This window comes from Passer domesticus, chromosome 2 (genome assembly GCF_036417665.1).
Source record: "Passer domesticus isolate bPasDom1 chromosome 2, bPasDom1.hap1, whole genome shotgun sequence".
NCBI lineage: Eukaryota > Metazoa > Chordata > Aves > Passeriformes > Passeridae > Passer > Passer domesticus.
The window spans coordinates 119,818,912-119,835,712 of record NC_087475.1 but is presented as its reverse complement, the minus strand read 5'-3'; the positions used below and the strand labels follow the sequence as shown (position 1 = coordinate 119,835,712).

Here is a 16,801-nt window from a genome sequence, read left to right as displayed (position 1 = left end):
TGAATCCCTCCCCCCTTGTCCTATCACTACAGGTCCTTGTAAAAAGTCCCTCTCTGTCTTTCCTGTGTGCTCTCTTCATGTACTATAGGGCCCCAATTAGGTCACCCCTAAGCCTTCTCTTTTCCTGGCTGAACAATCCCACTTCCATGCCCACATTCTGGGTAGGTGTCACTGTGCGATTTCTTTGGGTTCGTACTTTATGGATACCTTCCTCTGGCCTATCCATGACAAGGACTTAGATTTGACTTGAGTGTTAACCTATTATGATGCTTTATTTATAATTTGTGGATGACTCTCCCCACCTGCTCCTCAGACATGCTACATCTGTAACCTGTACCACATCACCAAGCTCACACCACAGCTTCCTATGGGGGCAGGTTTTCAGGGCTGCTAAACTCCTCTTCAATTACTCTTTTTCTCTTTTTCTCTTTTTCTTTTTTCCTTTTCCTTTTCCTTTTCCTTTTTCTTTTCCTTTTCCTTTTCCTTTTCCTTTTCCTTTTCCTTTTCCTTTTCCTTTTCCTTTTCCTTTTCCTTTTCCTTTTCCTTTTCCTTTTCCTTTTCCTTTTCCTTCTTTTCCTTTCTCTCTTCTTTTCCTTCTTTTTCTTCTTCTTTTTCTTCTTCTTTTTCTTCTTCTTTTTCTTCTTCTTTTTCTTCTTCTTTTTCTTCTTCTTTTTCTTCTTCTTTTTCTTCTCCTTCTTCTTTTCTTCTTCTTTTTCTTCTCCTTCTTCTTTTCTTCTTCTTTTTCTTCTCCTTCTTCTTTTTTCTTTCTTCTTTTTCTTTTTCTTCTTTTTCGTCTTCTTTTTCATCTTTTGTCTTCTTTTTGTCTTCTTTTTCTTCTTTTTCTTTTTTGTCTTCTTTTTCTTTCTTTTCCATCTTCTTTTTCATCTTTTTCTTTTTTGTCTTTTTTTATCTTCTTTTGCCTTCTTTTTTTGTCTTGTTTTAAATATTTTTCTTTTTCCTTTTCTTTTTGTCTTTTTGTCTTCTTTTTCGTCTTCTTTTTCTTTTTCATCTTATTTTTCGTCTTTTTCTTTTTCCTTTTCTTTTCCTTTTGGCCTTCTTTTTTATCTTTTTCTTTTTTGTCTTCTTTTTGCTTTTCTTTGTCTTTTTCTTCATCTTTTCCTTGTTCTTTTTCTTCTTCTGCTTTTATTTTTTCTTCCTCTTCGTCTTCTTTTTCTTTTTTCATCTTTTTTTTCTTTTTCATCTTCTTCTTCATCTTCTCTTTCGCCTTCTTTTTCTTTTTCATGTTCTTTCTCATCTTCTTTTCTGTCTTCTTTTCCTTCCTTTTTCTTTAGTTTTCCTTCTCGCCCCACGAGAGCAGAGCCCAGCAGCAGTGCCACCCTGCTGCGGGAGAGCCCCTCCGCGCTCCCCCGTGTGCGTGGGATGATTTCCGCTCCAGCGCCGGTGATGCCGAGCGAGCTGCCCGCATTGCCGGGGCTGCAGCACACTGAGCTGGCTCCCGCAGGAACTGCACACGCAGCTCCAGCCTCCTGCAGTCGCAAACACGGCTCGATCAATCATTAATTAGTTGTGCTATGAATTCATAGTTCGTGTGGCTTAGCAGTGAAGGTCAAATGCAAAAATTTGTTAAAGTGCCCCCAGTGAAAGGGCGCGATCAATTGTTGTCACATTTTAATTAGCATTCTTGTAGATTTTTTTTCCCTTTTTTTTCCTCAGCCCCACTCCTCAGCATTCATATTAGACTAGAACATCTGCTTAACAGTGTTAATTACGACCTTCAAAAAGAAGTGAAAGTGCATATTTATGTTTTTTTTTTCTTTTTTTTTATGATATATTATTACAGAAATAATTGCAATAAACTTTTCAACCTTTTAGGAGATCCTTTTAATAGCATGAACCTTACAGTTCTTAGGATAATAATAGGCAGCAGTTTTCAGAAAAATAAAAGTCAACAAAAAGACTGAGTTAGGGAAAGCCATGATTTAGAATATTTTTTTAAACCATAATTATTAACAAGAAGAGTTCACTGTAAACTTGTGCAGAACAACAGTTAATGGAAGTTATCATCTACCTTTCTGTGTTGGAATTCCTAACTTGAGACAGTCAATTGCTTTACCCATAGTCTTACCATTAGTGAACTTATACCATCCAGATTTTTGTCTGACCTCATGGCTATGTTTAAACAGCACAGTTTGGGAAGTATTGAACTGTACCCTTACGTATATATATGTGTGTGTATATATATATATATATATATATATATATATATATATATATATATATATATAATGTTAGCTTAGTGGTAAAGATATCTGTCCCACCTGACTGATTTACTATTCTACCTATTATTCCAAGGGCTCTTTTTTTTTTAATCTAAGGAGATCATGGTGATTCTTTGAATGGTCATTTCTTCAAATAAATTAAATATTAGAGGACCACCTGCAAACAGAAATGTAGCTGTGCATTGCACCCCTTTCTTCTGTAGCCTCACTTGAAGGATGTTTAGTGTTGGCTATGTCTTTCCAATTAGCATAGAGTAGGAAGGATTTTCTCAAACAAGACGTTGCTTGCGTGATGACAAAAAGCTGGCCACCTATCTAAGTAAGGCACTGTTATAATTAAAGTGGAAAAGCAAATCAATTTTATGAAACATCAAAGGTTTTTCATAAAGCCTATTTCATTTTGCAATAAAATGAATGTGAGGCTAGGTTTTCACAGAGGAAGAAAGACTTCAAACAGGCTACTACTGAGTATTTAAAGCGTGGAGTGAGGATGGCTGAACTAGATTCTGTGCTTTGTCTCTTTTGGAGCAGGGAGGTTTTATTAATTTTTGCCCATTCTTGTTGAAGCAATTGTTATTTCAGATCTGAGAGATTCTTTCCACAACCTGTCCTTTCCTAGCTCTCCATCCAAGTCTTCTGTGTGTAAGAATTCATCCTAGCAAGTGTTTAATTGAGATTTATTCATTTTCACAAAACATTTAATTCAGCCAGATTGCATTTTTCCTAGTAGGGGAAAAAATATAAGGAAAAAAATAATGGGTTGTAATTATATTCTGCACATAGCCATAGGGAAGAGAGTATACAAGATCCCAAAGGTAAACCAGAGTGTGAATTACAACTCTTTTTACTTTCTTGCATAGAATAATAGTAAACCTCATCTATTTTAGAAAGACATGGTACTTGTCTAAACACCAGAGGTGGTCTATGTCTCTATATACAGCAGTCACAAAAAAAAAAAGATCAATATTGAATGTTCAAGGGAAGCAGATTGCATGCATAGCATAATTAGGTTGCTTAGGTGACCAGCCCTTGGAAAAAAGTTTCCAATAAGCAGCAAATTGATTTGCTCATTCTCACCTTCTCCATATTATACATGCCACTTATGTATTGCAACTCACATTTTCTTGTGGCAGAGTAAGTTTTGTCATTGAAATATCCCAAGGTGAGATTTCAGTGAGGAAAGAAGTCAGGCCAGTGCAGAACGCTTTAAAAAATATCCAACACTGAAACTTGGACATTGTAGTTTGTTGACACAGTTAACAATTTATTCAAGAGGTTTGTGATTGCTGGGGGGTTTGGTGATATTAAATTTCTTTTTCCCTCTCTCATTCCCTCATTCCTTTCTGGGCAGAAGTCTTTTTTTTTTTCCCACTCTAGATGTTGATCTTGCAATAATTATTTCAGTTGTACGTGAGGTAATATTATCAGGATTTTGCCAGAGCTGAAAAGGGGAGTCATTAACCAATGTATCAGGTTAACTAAACTGTAAGGGAGGCTCTGCAAGCTAGAATTGCTCAGCTGGCTCACTGGTGGAAAACAAATCTGCTACAGCAACATGTTTTCTGCCAGATGACTGTGCTGACCTGCCTCCCTGGAGAAAAACCTGTTTCCACCCACGAGGCAAGGCACAGGAGCAGGGAGAAGCAGCAGGAGGAGGGAGGCAGTGTGGGACTGCCTGACCTTCAGTGGATGCTGCGGGGCACACGGGAGACGTGTCTCAAGGCAGCAAGCAGGAGAGAAAAGTGAGCTGGGACTGCAAAGCTGAGCTTTGTGTCAAGATATCACAGGCAGCCTGTGAGCTCTCCCTGCCCTGCAGTATCCAAGGTACCTCAGGGGGTTTGGTGCTCTCCAGGTTGCTGCTTGCAGCATCTCCTCTCCTGACTCCTCTATGTCACACCTTAAATTCTGAATGTTCATTTCTTTTCCCATCTTCTTTTCTGGAAGAAACTGAGAGTAGCTTCTCTTTTCTGTGCAGAAGTCGGGAGAAAAGTTAAAAGATTTACTCTTTCCTGCTATTTTAGCTTTGGCTGTTCTGAGTAGCAAATGCATGCTCCCTTGTGTCTGCAAAAATTACCTCAGGTGTACCAGCTATCAGCAATCCCTTCTCAGTGACAAGTGGTGTCTATCAGGGTTCCACACTGGGAGCAGTGATATTTAAAATCTTCATTAATGGCAGAGATGGGTGGATAGAGAGCACCCTTAGCAAATTTTGCTGTTGACACACCTGAAGGACAGGATGCCATCCAGAGGCACCAGGATGAGCTCAGCAAGTGGCCCATGGGAATCTCATGAGGTTTAACAAGGCCCAGCTCCAAAGGCCTGCACCTGGGTCAGGGCAACCCTTGGTACCAATCCAGGCTGGGGATGAACAGATCCAGAGCAGCCCTGGGTGTGCTGGTGGGTGAGGGGCTGGACGTGCCCTGGCCATTGGGAGCCCAGAGCCCCCCGTGTGCTGGGCTCATCCAAAGCCCCGTGGGCAGCAGGGCAGGGAGGGGATTCTGCCCCTCTGCCCCGCTCTGCTGAGACCCCACCTGCAGGGCTGCATCCAGCTCTGGGCTCCCAGCACAGCAAGGACAGGGACCTGCTGGAGCCAGGCCAGAGCAGGCACCAAGGGGATCAGAGGGATGGAGCAGCTCTGCTGTGAGGAAAGGCTGAGAGAATTGAGTTTGCTCAGTCTGGAACACAAAGGGCTTCATTAATTGTGGTGTTTCAGTGCCTGAAGGGAGCCCACAAGAGAGATGCAGAGAGAGATAATTCACAGGAATATGTAACAACAGGACAAAAGGGAATGGTTTCAAACTGAAAGAGAGTAGGTTTAGATTAGATAGTAGGAAAAATTTCTTTGATGTGAGGGTGGTGAGACACTGGCACAGCTTGGCCAGAGAAGTGTAGGTGTCCCATCCCTGGAAGTGTTCAAAGCCAGGCTGGATGAGGTTCTGAGCAACCTGGTCTAGGGGAAGGTATCTCTGCCCAAAACAGAAACGAGATGATTTTTAAGGTCTAAGAGAAACTGATCTATGGTTCTGTGATTCCCCCTACATTGCTTCTACAGGCTTATGAAATGTATGTATTTGATCTTGAGTTTAAAGATACACTTAAAATGGCCTTGAGTTAACACAAGTTTTACATCCATAATTAAGTTGTAGCCCACAGTCTGTTCTCACCCCCACTAAGGTGTCAGCTCCAACATACATGGGTGTTATGCATGACCTTTTTTTCTATCAAAATCATTTATTTAAGGAATTACAGTTGTCATATTTACTTATCAGTGTGAACTGTAAACCACAAAGGTTTTTTATATTTAAGGATGTAAGCACAACCTATGTATGTGGATTTCTCTTAAGCAGTTCTCATAAAGGAATTTTTAGTTCTGTTCACTGTGCATATGATTCATATTTTGTTTCTCTTCAGGTAGTTTCAGTTCTTTGACTGCAGACTTCCACAAAATGTTTTCATTTCAAGTATAATGACTCCATCCAAGCATAGAGTACTGCTCCAGGTTTATTTCCTTGTCAAGATTTTGAATAACCTTTCATGCTAGCTTATATCAACTCATTCCAGTAGCATTTTGCAGGTTTCTCTCTTTAGACTTCATCTCTGTTTTCCTTCTTCTATTTCAAAAGCCCTCATGTTTAATACCAAGGTCATCATTTTATGTCCATTTGTTTTAATTCTATTCTTTATGGTGCTGCTTTCTTTTATTAATTCATTAATTCCGTAATAATTTTATTAATATTATTTTAGATATCAAAGCACTCTCTTTCTCAGATCTTGATTTCTAATACCATTACCTTTTGACCTTTTATGTTTCCATAAACTCTCTAATTCAAGAGAACTTTGGATTTCAGATTTGATGAAAGATTTTCACAAGTTTCCTACGCAAGCTTCTTCCTCTTCTGGAGTTCTCAGATGAAATTCTTCACTTTCTAAAATAATTCTTTTAGAGAGCTATGTTTTCAAATTTTTATGGGTTCAACTGGTAATTGGTTTTCACTTTGATCCATCTGTAGACTGCTAAGCAACTTTTGATTATCTAAAAGGTTATGTTAGCATAAAAGAGTTCTTTTAGTGTATCTCTACCTGATTTCACAAGTAGACAAAGCTCCTACATTAATTTCTTCCAGATGTCTGCTGTACTTCCTAAATTGCACAGATCCATATTCCTTTCACTCTTTATTTTTTCCCCTCTAATCTTTTTTTGTGTTTTCAGCTTGGTACTTCTGCTCCTCTCTTCTTCCTGTTGTACCCTGGCAGGACCTGTGGGGACAGAGGGTCCCCACTGACAGCTGCCCTGTGCCAGGTAATACAGGGAGATAGATAACTATGATGAGGGTCCAAACCAGCAGGCACACCTGTCTTGACCAGTTTTTTTGTTTGGTTTGGTTTTGGGCTTTTTTTGGAATGTTTTGGTTTTGGTTTGGTTTGGTTTTGGTTTGTTTTTTCTTCTTTTGTTTATTTTCTGAGAGTGAGCTTCCCAAGGAAGATCAGAAGATTTTTATGTTAAAGAAAATTCAGTGGGTTTTAAACTATTAACTATATTAACTAGCTGGCTTAACTTTTTGAAGAGAGAAACCCAGACAAGCCAGGTTAGGCAGCAAAGGAGAGTAAAGGTTTTACATTCCACTTTTCCTCCAGTCTCTGTGTCCTTGTGTTTCCAGGCTGAATTTTAGCCAACTTTTAATTGTAGGAAACTTGACACAGCTGCCTCCGGGAGACCAGGTAACAGTAGGTTTTCTGCATCATGTTCTCCCAATATTTTCTAAATTTCAACATCATTCTTCTTGCTCCTGCAGTTGCTGCCTTTTTTCAGCCCTTGCAAGAGGCTCAGGGGTCTCTTTCTACCATGAAGTCCACATGAATCAGTTGGGTTTTTTGCCTCAAAATAACAATACATACAAGTTTAGAATGGGCAAAACAAAAAGAAAATTATTACAATACTTAACACGCAGATGACAGAAAAGTTGCAAAAGATACAGAAGTTTGTCATATTACTAAAATCCATCAGTGAGAGCAGCAGCCTTCTCAAAACAACCTTCCCAGTCTCCTAAGGCCAATTATCTGTACACTTGAGTTAAACATGATATACTGGCAGTTTTCATAGGAGTTGAAAATACAGATTTGTTTGGTAACTGTGTAGTTTGATTGCCAAGGAAAAGAAAAACCTTTCCTATCTATTTCCTTTCTCATTTTCTGATATTGGAAAAGTAGCAGCAGTGTTCTTAAAAAAATATCTAAAATCTAAAAAAATAATCTAAACCTGTTTTCTTTCAGTTTGAATCCCTTGTTTTATCCCAATCCACTGAGTCCTTACTGCTTCTCCTTTGTGTCTTTTGAAAATGGGATGAGACTTCTATGCCTTTTTGGTATTTAGGAATATTTACTGAGGTGTGTTTGTTTGTTTGTTTTTTACAGCAATTTTTTCCCCATTCCTTCCCATTCTGGATTTGTTTCATTTGGTTTCACTGTTGATTTGGGGGGTGTTTTTTGCTTGTTTTAGTTTTGTTTTAGCTAACATTTTACTGATTTTTGAAACAAAGAAGACAAAAAGAAAACTCTACAACCAGGAATTTGTGACTACTGTTAAGTATTAACATTGATGCTAATTTATAGGGGTTTTATTTTATGGGCCTTGTGTTTTTCTTCAGTGATAAAGAGGAAAGAAATTATTAAAAGGTGAAAAAACAGCAAGAAAAAGGTGAAAAAAACAACTTCATTCCAAAATGGAGTTGGCAATGGGAGAAAATTTCTCTTGTGCTGTGTGGGTAACTGCTGCATTTTATGACACCTGTTTTCTCAGGTACAGGTGCTTTTTAACAGCTGTATTCTGATAATGTTTTGATAAATACTTTAATTATAAAAATTCAATTAAGACTTCTGAAAAAAAAAATCCAGGCAAATAACAAAAATTCTTTTTTAACAAGAATTCACCAGAGTTAAGGACCAGTTTGTGTCCTTAACTGTGATGATCAACATCTGTGCTGGAGAATGTGAACTTTCCTTTCCACACTGCCTCGGGGGTTTCTGCTGCAAAACTGATTAAATTGTACAGAGATAAGACACTTGTAAATAGTCAATAAGAACTGTTCCTGCAGAGGCAGGAAAGGTCATGGAGAACAGTGTTCTGTTTGTAAGATACTTAGGAGGTGCTTTTAATGGAGTTTAAATTAGCCAGTTGCAATGGATCCTGCATGTGCCAGGGAGGTCATGCTAAAACCATGTGCCAGCTGCATTATTGGAGCCAAGCAGAGCAGCAGTTCAGGGGGTCTTGCCTGACCTTACTGAAGGTGTCATTGCAAAGATCTTGGATCCTCTCTTCCCTGCAAGCACTAATTTATGCCAAGATCTCAAAAATAAATAAGTTTTTTTTTAACACAGGCTCTGCATTTTAATGTCTGTATCACAGGTTTCAGGTATACTGCCATAATTTGAGCAATAGTCTGGGCAAATTCTCAAAAGAACTTGGGGTGCAAGTGAGGCATTTAACAATGGATTTCTAAATTTCAGGAGGATGTGGAATTGGAAACTTGATGACTTGATTTTCCAGAATAAGAGCTGTGAATCACTTTGAACTTGTCAGAATTCATGCAGCCAGTTGAGAGCTGATCAACCTGTGAAAACCTGGTTCTGCCTGATGCTCCCCCTCACTGCCTCCAGGCTGAATAGCTGGTTATAGTGTGATTCTACAAGCCAGTTCAGGTAAATACAAACCATTTGACATAAACTTGTGAGACTGTCCTCTGTTCAATGAAAAACAGTCAAAATAAGATAACTCAACACTCAAAGGGATAAATTTACAAAGTGGAGCTGATAATTTGCATGGCTTTTAGCATTTATTTCCAATGTTTCTTATATATTTCTTCTTTTCTTTAAAATTATTGGTCTTTCAGAAAGATGCTACAATTTATTATGTCACTTATTGGTGTTGTTTTCCACTGAGGAAAATGCCTCTTGCTTCATGTGTGGCATAGAAAATGCTCTAGTTGCTGCCTGGCACTGTAACACACACAGTAAACAATTTTAAAATGTCCCATTGTATGATTGCTTCCTCTCCTCCCCGAACAGAGTTATTTTTAAAACTACATATTGATTTCTTTCTTTTCACTTTAAACCTCCCTGGAAACGACCTCTCCTGTCCTGCAAGGACCCCTGTTTGTAAATGGTGGCTCAGTTTCACAGTTAAGTAGGAGTCTTCCATTGATCCCTGAAGGACCACTGATGAGTTCCTCAGGGACCTGGGGCCAGAACAGGGAGCACTGCTCTAACAAGCACCCTTTGAGATAAATACTGTGTGAAATAAAAGAGAGAACCTCCAAAATGGTTCTAAATTTATATTTTTCATCAAAATGTCTAAAAAGGCTCTCAAGTCTCCCAGACTTAGCTACATTTTGGTCATTCAATAATATGTTTATGTCATTCAACAATTTAGCTCACTCCCAAATCACTTGGGATACTGCTATAGGAAACTAAAAGTGTAGAAAGCCACAATCATCTCAGAATAAACCCTAAGGAATCCTGATTTGAGTCTAAAAAATTTATTATTATTTCTCCATTGAAAAGATATCATTGTGGGAAGAAGTCCGGAAGCATCAGCACTCTCAGCTTGAGTGTATTCTCATTCTAAAAAAAAATAAATTTTGTGTTTCTTTCCCCTCTAGTTCCTGGTGAAGATGTCAGGATATTGTCAAAATAAATCCAGAGATGGATGAATTGTGATGTAAGACTAATATATTTTATACTTTGGCTGCTGCAGGGTCAGCATTGGAAGTTGCTTTTATTTTTATGAATACTTTTTTGCCCATCTGAACAGGTAAATCAGACCTGCATATTCAAGACTTAATGCAAATACATCAGGGGAAGGACACAAGAAGTAGTTCAAATCTTAGACACTTAAATATTCCACAATTGTTACATTTGCTAAGCAAGGTTTGGTTTCTTTCTCTGACGTGAAGAAAGTGTACAAGTATTGTTATCTAAAATGAGATGTTAGAAGGGTAAATCTTCAACCTTCTTGTGAGGTTGAATGTATTTGTGTTTGCTTATAATGGGACTCAGAATATCTGCCATTGTGTGTCCTTTTCCAGGGTTTTGTCATATCAGTAAAAAAAGTGGTTTCTTTGGAAATAAAGAACTATAGAATTTTTTTTTTTACCATTTTCAAAACACTAGGTGTATGGTATCACATAGATTAAAAGTAATTTCCCCAGATGTTTCTTGTAAAATGAAGTTATAGAATTATCACACAAAATGTTTCCTTTCAGGTTTGAAAAAAATAATTTACAGTAATTCTTGTGTACATCCATCAGCCGTATTTTTGTTCCAGACTGAATTGAAAAATCAATTCAAACATTTACAAAATAATCTGTTCAGTATGGTAATTGGCTCTTGTCATGATAAGGTGCAATATTTTATAAAAAACATACATTATTTCCATGGATTCTAGTACTTTACTAGATATAATAAAATAATATCAAAACAATAAAAACTCTTAGAAAAAAGTAATTGTTTTTTCTGATGCACAACAGATCTATTCTGTTCCAAGCAGAGTGAAAAGCAAACTCTAGAGCAATGCCTGTTTTGTACTATGGAGCTGTCTGCAAGGACAGAATATTTTGTAAGTACAAATAATTTAACTTCTCACATTTTCAATACCTAAATGGTAATATGATCCACTTTGTAGGTACTTTGTCTTTTTTTTTTTTTAAGCAGTCCTTTCTTATTTTTGGTGAAACACTTTCCTGTATCAAAGCAATTAGTTTTGTCCTGTGGTTGGAATACTGCTATATCTGGTGGGTTAGTTGCTTTCTATAAAATTGTGAAGTATATTTTAGCTCTGTTTGCTGCCTGGATTTAAGAGGTGCCATGCCAGTGGGTAGCATGCTTGGACATAGTGGCAAAGGAATGATTCTGAAGAACTTAATTTGGTCTGGTTTAAGAGATGCCTCAGGGAATTGAAGAATGCAGCACACCCAGATGGCAGACAAGTGTGAGATAGAAAAACATGTGAAAGCAGAAAGTGGTTCTAAAGAAACATATGTGTGGGTTCTGACAGGTCTGCTCTAAACTTTGTCTGGCATTGCCTTATTTCTAAATCTGAAATTGATCAAAATTCAGTCTACATTTTAATATGTCTTGAGTGTATCTAAAAAGTAGATTGTTAAAAATTGCTACTGGCTGTCCACATGCCAGAGCAAGGGAAAAGTGAGAGGAAAGGAGGAGCAGCAGAGAGAAGTAATTATGGACTGACCATGGCCCCCATTCCCCTTCCCCTGCTCTGCTTCTGTTGGGAGAAATAGAGGGGAGGGAATGATGGAGTGAAGCTGAGCCTGGGCTAGGTTCTGAAGGTGTTACTTTATATTTTTTTGGTCTTTTTTACTCACAATCCAAAGTTATTTTGATTACCAATAAATTAAATCAATATGCCCCAAGTCAAATCTGCTTTGTCTGCAGTGGATACTGATAAGATGTTTATCTTTCCCCATGAGGTTTTCTGTCTTATTTCTCCAACTGTCCTGTTGAGGAGAGCAAATGAAAACTGCTGGGTGAGCATCTGGCACTTGGGTGAGGTCATCCCATCACAATATTCCTTATTTTGGAAAGATTTTTTGGGGCATGAATTTATAGGCAGCCTACAATATTAAGAAAAAAAATTAATATAATATTTTTTCTTTTAAAATAAAGATATTTTGTCCTATCAAAAAGCCACTTGCTGAAAAAAGCCCCCTAAATAATATACATTTCCAATCTCCTACTAAGGCAGAAGATAAATTAAAGATTTTTGGCATTTTGTTTGCTGAGGCCCCAAATACCAATAGAATTAAACAGAATGCATTGTCCATAAGAGTAACTGAGTTCAGGTGTAAACATAGGTATTTATATATATGAATATTCTTGCTTAGAAAGAATAGTTTTAAACATTTTAAAATATTTTTTCTGCCTGATGTTTCCTGTACTTGCAATGAGAGATATATAACATAGACAGCAAAGCTCCAATGTAAGAACAATAATAAAAGGCTGTGCACACACAAAACAGAAATAGTGTAATTCTGATCACTTGTGAGCTTTCTTCTTGTTTAATACTGATGTAGTTTACCAAAGAGAAAAGAAAGTGACATCTAATATCGGGTGAAAAAGATACCTTTATTTCAGTGAAGATTGTCACTTGAAACTTTGCAGTTTCTGAGTTACATTTCTTATTAGAATGAATATCTCTTTAATATCAAGATGTCCCACAATTAAAATGTGGACTCCAGTCTCACGGAGTTGCTGTTACCAGTATCTCATTCTTTCTAGAGCATACTTCTCTATATTTTGCTTGCAATCTAAAATGAAAATCTGGAAACTGAAAAACTGAACTGGATTCATCTTTTTGCATATACTTTATAACATATTTGAATAATTTATTTGAAAAAAAAGAAAAAATAATAAAAAGGGGTTTTTTTTGAGTCCCTAACCTTTTACCCATGAGGAAGATGCCCAAAGTTATGCTTCTCTGAAATTTGCTAGTTCAAGAAAGTCAGGAAAAGAAATTATCTTGGGCATAGCAATCACAAAAATAACATTAAATGCATTAATTTGTAGGAAGACCTCTCAAAGTGTTAAAGACATATAAGAGAAAAATGTTTGAGCTACTAATATAATTTCACATTCAATTTAACTTTGTTTTTCCAAGAAGGTTGACTTGCATTTATAAAATCTGCTTGAAAATGTCTGAAAGTTTTCCAAATAATTCAGATAATTATCTGTCAGACGTTTTACATTACAGAAAATTAATATACTTGCATACATTTAATTATTGCAATTTTTGTGCTTTTCAGTGTGCATATAATAATATGAGGTAATTTTACATTACTTTTTGATAACCCAAGAATGCTGTTTTAATAGTCTCAAATTTATGAAGAGGTGCATATGATATGTGTCTTATTATAATCATCCCTTGAATAATCAGATGATAGTCCTTAGTAGAAGTGAAATACCAGACTAGATGTACTGTTCTTGTGTTCGCTATGCCAAAATCATATGTTTCTATGGCAACAGAGTTAATCTATACTGTTTCAATTGGATGAGCCCTGTTAAATTTTCCCTCCTAAAGTAATCTCAGCTGTAGCCCAGCGACATTAGATTGCATAAAATAAATTGTCTGAGTCTAGTCTTTGTCACTATTTAACCAAGATGCATTAAAGAGTTCAAGGTAACACAGCAGTCCCCATTCATAACAGCAATGTGGAGAACAAAAGCTGCCTCCTCTGTGAAAATATGGTTGTGTTTTCTTAGCTACTGAAGGAACTAAGTTGTACTAAACTGACTTTCTACCTTTTGTTTGACTCTCTGCGATAAATGCATTTTGAGATTTTGAAATTTTGCCTCTCTAAACATTAAAATTTTAGTTGAACCTCTTCACCATACAACCTTGTGGAAGTTCAGCTACAAAGATGCCCTCACAATATTTCTAAGCTTGGCTCCCACACCATGGGTCAATGAGACTCTTAGAAAACAGAATCTTGGATCCAGCTCCCATAGATCCAACCCAATCTTCTCTGGTGTGCCAGAGAAATTCAGGTGCAGTGCAGTTTCACCTTTTGAAATACCTGGTTTTGAACCCAATTAAGATACTCATAGATTTTTGTGTGTGAAAGAAAAAAAGAAGGGAAAAAAAAGAAGGAAAATAACTACTTCTTAGTGCAAGGAAACGTAGAGCTCATTTAGGGGATGAGAGTGTACCATGTGTCTGCTTTTGCTGTTCTTTGGTCTTAGGCTGTGGCTGCTTAAGGAGTCAGGGTTTCATTCCCTGTGGCATTTCCCTGGCAGCGGAAGCCTTTTTTCCTGTGAAATTTCCTTCTTCAGATGAACTTGCAATTAGCAAAGACATCTCTGTTCCTGTAGTTATTTCCAGACCTGCTCTTGGCCTTCTTCCTCAAAACATGACTTAAAACTTTAAAGGAAGCTAACTTGGCTTTCAAGTTTCTTTGTTGAGTGACCCTGGATGACTGTCATCTCTTTGTTGCAATTTCTTTGTAGGTGATTTTTTTACTTCAGTTCTTCAGAACTGGAAGTTTAAATCAGCAATCATGGCTGGTTTTGTTCATAGCTTGTGCTACTTAGCCAAGTTACCACAAACATTCAGGAGTAGACATCAGAGTTGGTTCTCATCTCTCCTGGATTCTAGCTCACTGAGAAGGAGAAGGACAGCAGACAGGGTGAAAAACGGATTTCCAAAATGAAGTTCCTACTCTACTGTAAATGCTGTCAAAATCCTCACCAAACTTCAGATGCATTATGTGAGAAAAAGGCCTTGAAATAGATAATATTCCCAGATACAAGCAATGAAAATACTCCTCAGACCTTCTTTTCAACCTGCAGTTCGAGCAGTGTACTCCAGATGGCACACAGTGATGAGGAAATTGTACGTGTGCTGCTCTGAGGGATGGAATATGCAAACAGAAGGAACTTGTTAACACAAAGCCCCTGAAAGCCCTTCAGGACTGACACTCATCTCTACATTCAGAAAACACACAAAACTTTTCACTCTTTAAAAGACAGTGTTTTGGGGAAATAAACAAACACAAAAAAAAAAATCCTGTGCTAATCTCAATTATAATGCAGGATACACAAATGCTTGAAGAATTGTCATCCTTTATATGCTAATAGATATTGAATGGCAGATGTTTTCCAAGCAGAGAAATGATTAATTTGGCCTTTTGTTACAAAGAAGCAAAACATATATGAATTTTTAAGGGAGATTACTACTTGAACATAATTAGAAGGGGAATATCAGCAACATCTTATATGAAAGACGTGTTGCACTAGTTTTTTTCTCATTCTGAACAGAACTTTTCCTTGTGATTAGCTCTAATTATAATGAGTATTGCAAACTGCAAAGGGCAACCATATCTGAAGAGCCATGTGCTTAGATTTCAAGAATAATTCCACAAGACTTCAATACATGCCTGTATATGCAACACAAGAGAAGAGACAATTCTCTGACTGCATTTTAGCTACTGATCAAATGCCATATTGCATAAAAATTTTACAGACTAAACCTGTGGAAGACAGTGAGGCTTTTAAATTGTGGGAAAAACCCTGTATTTCAAGAGAAATACTGAATTGTATAGGATGTAAGTGCTGGTTCTGAATGAAGATTGAGTTTTTGAATATTTACAGAATGAATAAAAAGAGATTTCTGAAACTACCAGTCTTAATGTACTTTGTAACAAAAATCCAGCTATGTTAGAAAAACCCTTCAAAGGACTTGCAAACTGGCCTTCTCACATTGCTGCCCAAAAGGTTCTCTTGAGACCTCATGGAAACAGCTTTCCTTAAACACTAGTCCCATCCTAGGGCAGGCAAATGCTGAAGCACTTGTCTTAAAGCACCAAAAAATGGCACTAGTAGAGCAGCTTTCCCTACAGCAACCCTCTGAAGCACATTTAAAATAGTTTATTTTGTAGTCTAGGTGGCTTTAGATAAATGCTGCAGCAATGCTCTTTGTAAATGCACAAATCTAGGTAAGTACTGTATTGTGTGAGGGGGCAAGGTTTACTTTTTGTAGTTCCACACATTGATTCTGATGAACATTTCATGCAAAAGGAGTTTCTGTAGTAGAACATTTCAGAATTCATGAATAGTAATTGAGCCCTTTAGTTCTGCACTAAACTTAAATCCATTATTCTCCATTTAAAGCAGACACATCATGTTGCTCTACAGAACACTGCTCTGTCAATTCAGTGCTTTTTTCAGTGAGCTGGGCTAGAATATTAAGCACTCTTTGCTCTCAGTATTCTTGCTGTGCTTGGCACATTTGGATTCCATTTGAAATAGGCAAATAGCAATTCTGTTGTTCACAATGAATAGCCTATATGTGTATATGCACCTTGCCTTTGAAAGGGGGAGCATATATTATTTGCCACATCTTGATTCTCTGGCAACTGGGTTGCTTCATTTCCTCTCTCTCTTGCTCTCTCTGCACATAAGCAGCGAGATGTAAAATGTAATAAAAGCCCCTGACACATTTCTGTCCTCTATACTGAACAAACCACTCTCTTTTGGAATTCAGACTGTAATTTTTATTTTGTTTTTTTCTTGTCATGGACAAACTAAAGAAATGCATGTAAAAACAAAGAGTTAAGTAAGCAAGATTAAAGTTTCTAAAAGTCCCCTCCAATGCTGAACATTTTTCAATCATTTTTTAGCATGTAGCTATTACTATGCCCAGGTTGTGGTGTGCTGATACAGCCATATGCCTGCTCCTACCCTGCTACTCGAGGTAGACACAATTCAGCCTCTCCCCATATAATTTTTTTGTTGTTGTTGTTGAAGCTCTATGAATACACAGCTTAAACCCTGCTAGCATGTCCCAATGAGTTTGTGCACTGGAAGGATTTTATGTTCATCTTAAGCAATAAATCATGTGGTTTTGCTTAAATGAATTAGGGTGTTTGAGAACGGTGTGGTAAGCAGAATTTTGTAAGAGCATGCCAAAATTTAAAGATTTCAGCTTCCCAATTTTTTCCCTGTTAGCTATGGTTCTATTACATTTAGATCTGTGTTCATGGGGTTTGCCTGCA

The 16,801-nt window shown here is 37.3% G+C and overlaps 1 long non-coding RNA gene across 1 annotated transcript in view; it reads left to right on the top strand.

Annotated features, from left to right (window-relative positions):
- The first annotated feature begins 6,281 nt into the window (after window positions 1-6,281).
- The window catches only part of LOC135295636 (uncharacterized), a 41,291-nt gene continuing 30,771 nt past the window's right edge, over window positions 6,282-16,801 (top strand). The window contains exons 1-4 of the long non-coding RNA XR_010357769.1: window positions 6,282-6,540; window positions 8,745-8,936; window positions 9,896-9,954; window positions 10,763-10,851. This is a non-coding gene — a long non-coding RNA (uncharacterized LOC135295636). The remainder of the gene's footprint in view (window positions 6,541-8,744; window positions 8,937-9,895; window positions 9,955-10,762; window positions 10,852-16,801) is intronic.